This window comes from Miscanthus floridulus, chromosome 10 (genome assembly GCF_019320115.1).
Source record: "Miscanthus floridulus cultivar M001 chromosome 10, ASM1932011v1, whole genome shotgun sequence".
In the NCBI taxonomy this organism is placed as follows: domain Eukaryota; kingdom Viridiplantae; phylum Streptophyta; class Magnoliopsida; order Poales; family Poaceae; genus Miscanthus; species Miscanthus floridulus.
Window position 1 is genome coordinate 62,623,467 of NC_089589.1, and position 7,613 is coordinate 62,631,079.

Sequence of the window (7,613 nt, forward strand, 5' to 3'; positions counted from 1 at the left end):
ATTAAATAGTTTGAAGGATATATGATTTACTTTGAAGGATTTATCTTGTATCAATTAGCAACACAATGGTACACACAATGGTACATAGAAATGATATTCATGATTGATCACGGCTACATGTAAGCATTAAATAATTCGTAGATAGCCAAATAGACAGTAGCTATCTCAGGGTTGTATGAGCTGTCTGTTTAGCTGTCTATATTGTAAATCCCAAAAACTTACAGACAGCAGCTGTCTGTCTATTGTACATACCCTTAGAGAGGGAGAGAGAGAGCGCAAATCGGCCGGTCCGGTTACGATGGATTTGCTGGAATGTGAGAGGATGGAAGATACTTAATTAAATTTGTAAAGAATAATATCAAAGCGACTAATATAATACTACTTTCGTTTTCATCATAGTATGTGCTAAGAGCAACTCCAAGAGACTCTATATATCCTTCCTAATTTATAGGAAAAAATTCCCTCCAACAGCATCTTCAATTGGATCACCAAATAGAGACATCTTCTATTTCGTATTTCTCGCTAGCCCAAGTGGATAACGAAGATGACTGCCTAGAGTGCGCACAAGATATAGAAAAGATGTTGGAAGATACAAAGATATAGAAAATGATTTTTACTCAAATGGCTCTCCATACGATGATTCAGAGAGTAAATTTTTAGAAAGACACTCTTGAAGATGCTCTAATAATAATATCAAAGCGAGTACTAATGTAATTTTAGTTTCATCGAATTACCTAAATCTTAATTATCTTTGAAAGAATAATATATTATTTATGATAGCAAATATATATTACTAGAAATTAAAATAGATTTAATGGATAATCTATTGACATACTTTTTGGTATCATAAACATTAATAACTTTTTTAAATAGATTTTGATCAAATTTAAGATGTTTTCTTTTGGTACTATATAAATTTTTTCTAGATGAAAAGAATATAAATATAGATTGGGTGCATGTCTATAATCATAGCTTAAAATTTTGGGACCCTACTTTAGAGAAATATAGATTGAGTGCATGTCTATAAGATAGGGCAATCAAATCTAACAAAAAAGTATGCATATGAATGTATGTATACATACATGGTGGACGTGCACAGTTGGTGTAATTTTTTTATTGGAATGTGATATATGTGGTGGATCCCAATGTGCATAGTTGATGTAAGAGTTTTTTTTTTTCCTTTGATGTGACATATTACATATGTGATGATGGATCTGAATGTGCATATTGGATGAAACTTCTTTTTTCTTAGTAATAACGTGGCATATGTAAATTAATGTGAAACCTGTATACTTGATTAATATATTTTAGACCTAAACTTGATTATTTGTTGTAACGTTTATAGATGTGTAACATGAGTACTTAATACTAACATATGATCATACATAGGTGACACGATTTTGTTAAATAAAGTTTATACCTCGAAAGTCGAAATGTCCGTGCAGTGGATGTGATCCCCTAGTTTAGCTAGCTTGGGCGAGGTTAGCAGAACAAAACAGGTTTCTGCCCTAGTTAGCTCTGCCCTGCGTTGCTTCAAACTTTTTGACAATGGGAGCAGGAAAGTGTAGAGAAACTACCGAGATTCTCTGCAACCACTGCAAATTGGAATTTCTTGCAGCCGCGGGACTTACGAGGGAAGTGGGAGCCGCTAGTGCCGTTCACACGGATGTGGCCTACGCATCTTTTTTTTTGAAGGGTGTGGCCTACGCATCTTGACTTGGCATGAGCACGCGGATCAGTGGAACGCTGATGAGGACCTAATCGAATCCACTTTCCTTGGTGATCAATTAGTCGAAAGCTGGCGATTAGATTATGGAACTCGCAGACACTCTTTTGACGACCCCTGCTTTTTTTTCGAATTTGAAACAAACAATCGGCATGTTCGCTAGTTGGTTTCTGGGCTGGTTTGGGCTGACTGGTGCTGGTTTGTTGTGAGAGAAAAATACTGTTGGCTGGCTGATTTGGGCTGGCTGAAACCAACAAGCGAACAGGCTGAATTATGCACGCTTTCCGTGTTCGCCCGGGACAGTTTCAAATCATGACTACATTAGACAGTTTCCAACCATGCATGGCCTTTCATACGAGAAATCTCTAGCAGGACCCTCAAACAAGACCCTAAACTATCAGGCACATTCTTGGTGAGGAGATCTGTTTCTTCCGAACTTATTGAAAGGAAAAACACAAGCCACAAAAGCATTTAGAATTGCAGGTCTACTGCAAGAATCAAAGACAAAGGACTATATGCATAAATAATCAGAAGTATTGTTGTATGAAGAAGCAGACGATCACTCGACGCGAACCTCCACCACTTGTGGCATCTTCTGGCGCATTCGACTTAACTCCCACAGGATTTTGAAATCCTTATGCAGAGACAGTAACCACAGCTTCCTTAAAGACACAAGGGATTCAAATCCTTCAGGAAACTTATTCAGTTTCGGCAGCGCCACAATATATAAACCTTCAATATTTGGAAGAGCATCCTTCCCAACTGTCAACTGGTTGACATTGAGCATGTTCTTCAGTATTAGTGCCTTTAGTTGTGGAAAGGACCCTTCAGAAATAACCATTGTCTCTGTGCTGCTCACCCTATTAAGGCTCAGATAGCTGAGGTTTGGCACATGTGCAGCAATAAGCAGTAGCGGGTCTTCCTGAAGACCAGACCAGCTTAGAGCTCGATACCTGAGGTTTTTCCCATGGCCTTGAAATATTGGGCACTGCAGTTGCAGTGTTCCGGCAGCCCAGCGGCCCCTAATGATCAATCTGTGGAACTGCTTGGACTGGCCGTCGACGTTTAGGCCGCTGACCGGTCAGCAAGCATGGGCACAGACCCAGACACGCACGAGTGCATGCGACTTTGGCTGCAGCACCGTCCACCCCGCCGCTGCCTGGCCTAGCCGGCCACCGCACGGGGGCACATGCATGCACGGGCCACCGTCCGCCTGGCCTAGCCGACGTGCGTGTGCGGGGGCCAGACACTAGGATCTAGGAGAGGCACGCGTGGCTTCGGACATAGCCCCACCCACCCAGCCAACGCCTGCCCTAGCCGGCGAGCGCGCAGGGGCACAGGCACGTGCGGGCCTCTGGCCGCTACCCCGACCACCCGGTTGCCCCCTGGCCTAGCCGGTGTGCAAGAGAGGGGTCGAGACACTCGGATCTAGATAGCACCGAGCACGCAGAGTTGAGGGAGACGCCCCTGTCGCTAGAAAGCCCGCCGCATACGAGGCTGATGCCGGAGCGGCCTCCCCTGCTCCCCCGCCTCTATCCTATGTTGCTCGTGGTCGAACACCACCGCTCAGAGCAGAACCCTAGTGGCCGCAGCCCGACCTCCCAGCCGCTACCTGACCTAGCCGACAAGCGTGCGGGGGTGCGTGCGCGGGGGGCTAGCGCTAGCCCTTTGCCACCAACGAGACGCTCGGGCCTCCGGTGGTTCTTTCCTGTTATGGTAATACTATCTAGCGAGGGTCTGTCTGGCCGGACGCGCGCCTTCGCTGAGCCTGACGATCAGGTCTGACCGGCCCATCATATATTAAAAAAATCTGGACACTTCCACTGGGACGGAACCACCCGTGCCGCGCACCCCTGCACCTCGCGCCAGACCCGTTTCATGCCACGCACCCCTACGCGTCACGCCAGACCCGCCTCGTGCCACGCACCCCGCCTATGCCTCGCACCACGCACTGTCTGCGCCTTGTGCTATGCTCCCCCGCGCCCGTGTCAACCTTCATTGGGTAGTAGCAAGTAGATGAGCATATGTTGCAACCGTATGTTTCATGCGTTTTAGATGTATGTTGCATATGTTTCATCTGTATGTTGCAAAAGTAGATATGGTGTTGCATATGTTGCAATGGCTATACACTTGTGTTACAAGTGTATGTTTCAAATGTTTCAGCTGTTTCAAACACATGTTGCAAGTGTTTCATCTGGATGTTGCATATGTTGCAATGGCTATACACGTATATTGCAATTCTGTTTTTGAAATGTTTCAGCTGTTTTCATCTGGATGTTGCATCTTTTCATCTGGATGTTGCATATGTTACAGTGGCTATACACGTATGTTGCAAGTGTATGTTCCAAATGTTTCACCTATTTTCATACGTATGTTGTAAGTGTTTTATCTGGATGTTGTTATATGTTGCGGTAGTTATACACATATGTTGCAAACGTATGTTTCAATTGTTTCACCTGGTTTCAGTATGTTGCAGCAGGTGCTGCTCCCCACGCGCTCTGACTTGCGGGCACGCACCCATCCAATGCTGCCTATCTCTGTCATGCGGGCCAACGCTACCAATCTCTATCATGCGGGCCAGCTCCAATAGTCGGACGTGCACACAACAGGCGGTCAGTGCCCAAATGGCCGAGCACTCCCTGGTCAAAGTGCATGCGCACATGCAGAGCGCTAGAGCGAGCCAGTGACGCAGAAGCGGACGCCCCTACACCACCAGGCTTGGTCCCCTAGGGTGGAGCATGCAGCCGGGGTCAACACGAGTACGTGCTCTATGCTCCCACCCTGTCTCTCGCATGTAGCTAGGCCGGCCCCATGCACATGCTCTCCCGTGCAGTCGTACCAGCAGCATGAGTGGACCCAGCAGCAGTAGCAGGCGTGGGGTGCAAAGCACAGGGTAGGCGCAGTAGCAGCACGCGTAGACCCAGTAGGCGTAGTGTGTGAAGCACTGTCGGGGACCAGTACTAGGGTACCCAAAGAGGAGCTAATGACCATCAACATTGATTCATCCAAGCAGTCAAGGGCACGACTACAGCTCCAACTGACCTCTAGGGGCAGGCTCCGCCTCGCCCGACCCCGAGGCCATGAGCTCTGCCTCGCCCGACCCCAAGGTCTTGGGCTCCGCCTCTCCCAACCTCTGGGGGCAGGCTCCGCCTCGCCCGACCCCAGGCTACGGGCTCTGCCTCACCCGACCCCAAGGTCGCAGGCTCCACCTCACCCAACCCCGAGGCCATGGGCTCCGCCTCGCCCAATCCTGAGGCCACGGGCTCTGCCTCTCCCGACCTCTAGGCCTCGGGCTCCGCTTCGCCCGACCCCAAGGTCACGGGCTCCACCTCGCTCGACCTCTGGGGGTGGGCTCCGCCTCACTCGACACCGAGGCCACGAGCTCCACCTCACTGGACATTGAGGCTGCGTGCTCTGTGTCGCCCGACACTGAGGCCACGGGCTCCACCTCGACCGACCCTAGGGTCGCAGGCTCCACCTCGCTTGACCCTGAGGCCGTTGGCTCTGCCTCACCCAATCTCAAGGCCGCGGGCTCCGCCTTGTTTGACCTCTAGGCCTTGGGCTCCGCCTCGCCCGACCCCAAGGTCATGGACTCTGCCTCGCCCAACTTGTGGGGGTGGGCTCCACCTCACCCAACATCGATCCTAAGGCCACGGGCTCCGCCTCACCCGACACCGAGGCCACGGGCTTCACCACGCTCGACACCGAGACCGTGGGCTCCGCCTCGCCCGACCCTTGGGTTTGTGCTCCGCCTCGCCTGACCCCTCGGGTGCGGGCTTTGTCTCTCCCGATGGAGTCCCATACCGCTGCCAACCACTCTAGGTCCAGATGTATGGGCCTGGGTCAAAACTGACACCAGGGAAGAGACTGGCATGCCTCGATGTAACCCACGGCCTGAGGATTCACATCAAGAACAGCGTCATGCGTACCAGTGCTATTCCGCCTCGCCCGACCCCAAGGTCACGGGCTCTGCCTTGCCCAACTTCTAGGGGCAGGCTCCGCCTCGCTCGACACCGATCCCGAGACCATGGGCTTCGCCTCGCTTGACATCGAGGCCACGGGCTTCACCTCGCTTGACCCCAAGACCATGGGCTCCACCTCTCCCGACCCCTCAGGTGCAGGCTCCGTCTCACCCGACGGAGTCCCATACCACTGCCAACCACTCCAGGTCTAGGCGTATGGGCCTAGGTCAAAACTCTGACACCAGGGAAGAGACTGGCATGCCTCGATGTAGCCCGTGTCCACAATAGGCCATACCTGAGGATTAACATCAAGAATAGCATCGGGCGTACCGGTGTTGTTCTGCCTAACCCTCATACGAACACTAACAGGCGCATCAGTTCACCACGACGTTCGCCATGATAGAATGGACCGCCATTACCGGCAGACGAAGCCCACGCATGGCGCTAGTGATGGACAAGCCCGTGATGTGGCACCGTTCCTGTTGATATCTATAGAGTCGATGAGACTCGCATGAAGGAGAAGAAGGACCCTGCGATCCTGAAGGCCTTTGTCTCTCTCTTGTTCTTCTCTTTCCCTCCGATGTAACCCATGCTTTCCCTTGAACTATAAAAGGGAAAGTAGGGCGTCCCATGAGGGGCATTGAATGAACTCATCGAGATCCGACTCAAGCTAGATCAACACAAAAGCACGATGCGATCATACGCCTGAACAACGACCAAGCTCTCGGCACCCACTCTTTCCACCAGAGACTTGGGATCCTTTCCCTATCTCGCCCATTTGTAACCCCTACTACAAACTTTCAGTGCTAGTAACACGAGCAGCAGCAACGAACTGGACGTAGGGACATTCTGCCTAAACCAGTATAAACCTTGTGTCCTCTAAGCACACCATCCGAGCAAGACATGCAATATTAGAAATTTACTCATCGGTGGTAACTTGAAACACCGACAGTTGATGTGCCAAGTAGGGGCCTTTTGCGTGTCTCGACATCCACACCAGGCCTCGGATGGCTAGTCACAACAACAGCTGGGTCCCTGGCATGCACGTGTGCTTTGGGAACCTAGACTTCATCGTCACGATGGAGGGAGAGTTGGTGCGAGCTCTTGTCGCTGTCCGACATCTCCACTCTGCTGGCCTCGATGCGATCACCGAGGTGCTTGAGGAGCTACAGCTGCACGCACTAGAGGCCCGTGCCCCCGGAGGTGACCAGCTCCTCAGCTTCAACTATGGGAGGTTAGAGCGCCAGCTCGATGCCTTCCTAGGACCCCGACCATCCTGAGAGGACCTGCGCCACCTCACCTTCTCGTTCTCCACGCCATGATGCAACTTGCCAGAGGAGAGCCGCTCTCCCTAGAATACCTCATCCGGAGCGCCCCGACAGCGCTCCCGACCGGTCTCCACAACACCGCAGAGACCGCTAGCCACCTTGTGGCGCAACACATGCCTCCATTCCCTATGAACGATGGGTTCGGGGGATGACCGAATATGTTGCGGAGTCTTTCCACGACCTCCTCGCGGCAGAAATGGAGTCACCCTCTAGCTCTGACTCCAGCAGGGGAGCCATCACCCCGCTCGTGAATGTTTCATGGTAGGTACTGTGGTAGAACCGCCTAAAATAACACACCTTTGGAGGTGCTCGTCTACCACTAGACACTAAGTACCTCGAAAGCGAGCTACATCGGGCGGATTCCATCGAGCACACCCCAAGGGAGAACTCGATTAATCCATATTTTCCCTCCAGGATCTAGTAATGAGAATGAGTTTACAATACTTAGTCCATTTCATACAATCAGAGTTCTTAGAAATACATTATTACAGTACCAAATTTAGAGTACAGAAATTAAACAGCGAAATGAAAATAAACATCTATCGATAATATACAAGGATCCATCTGTGCCCACCAGAAGAATCCTTCACACAACGG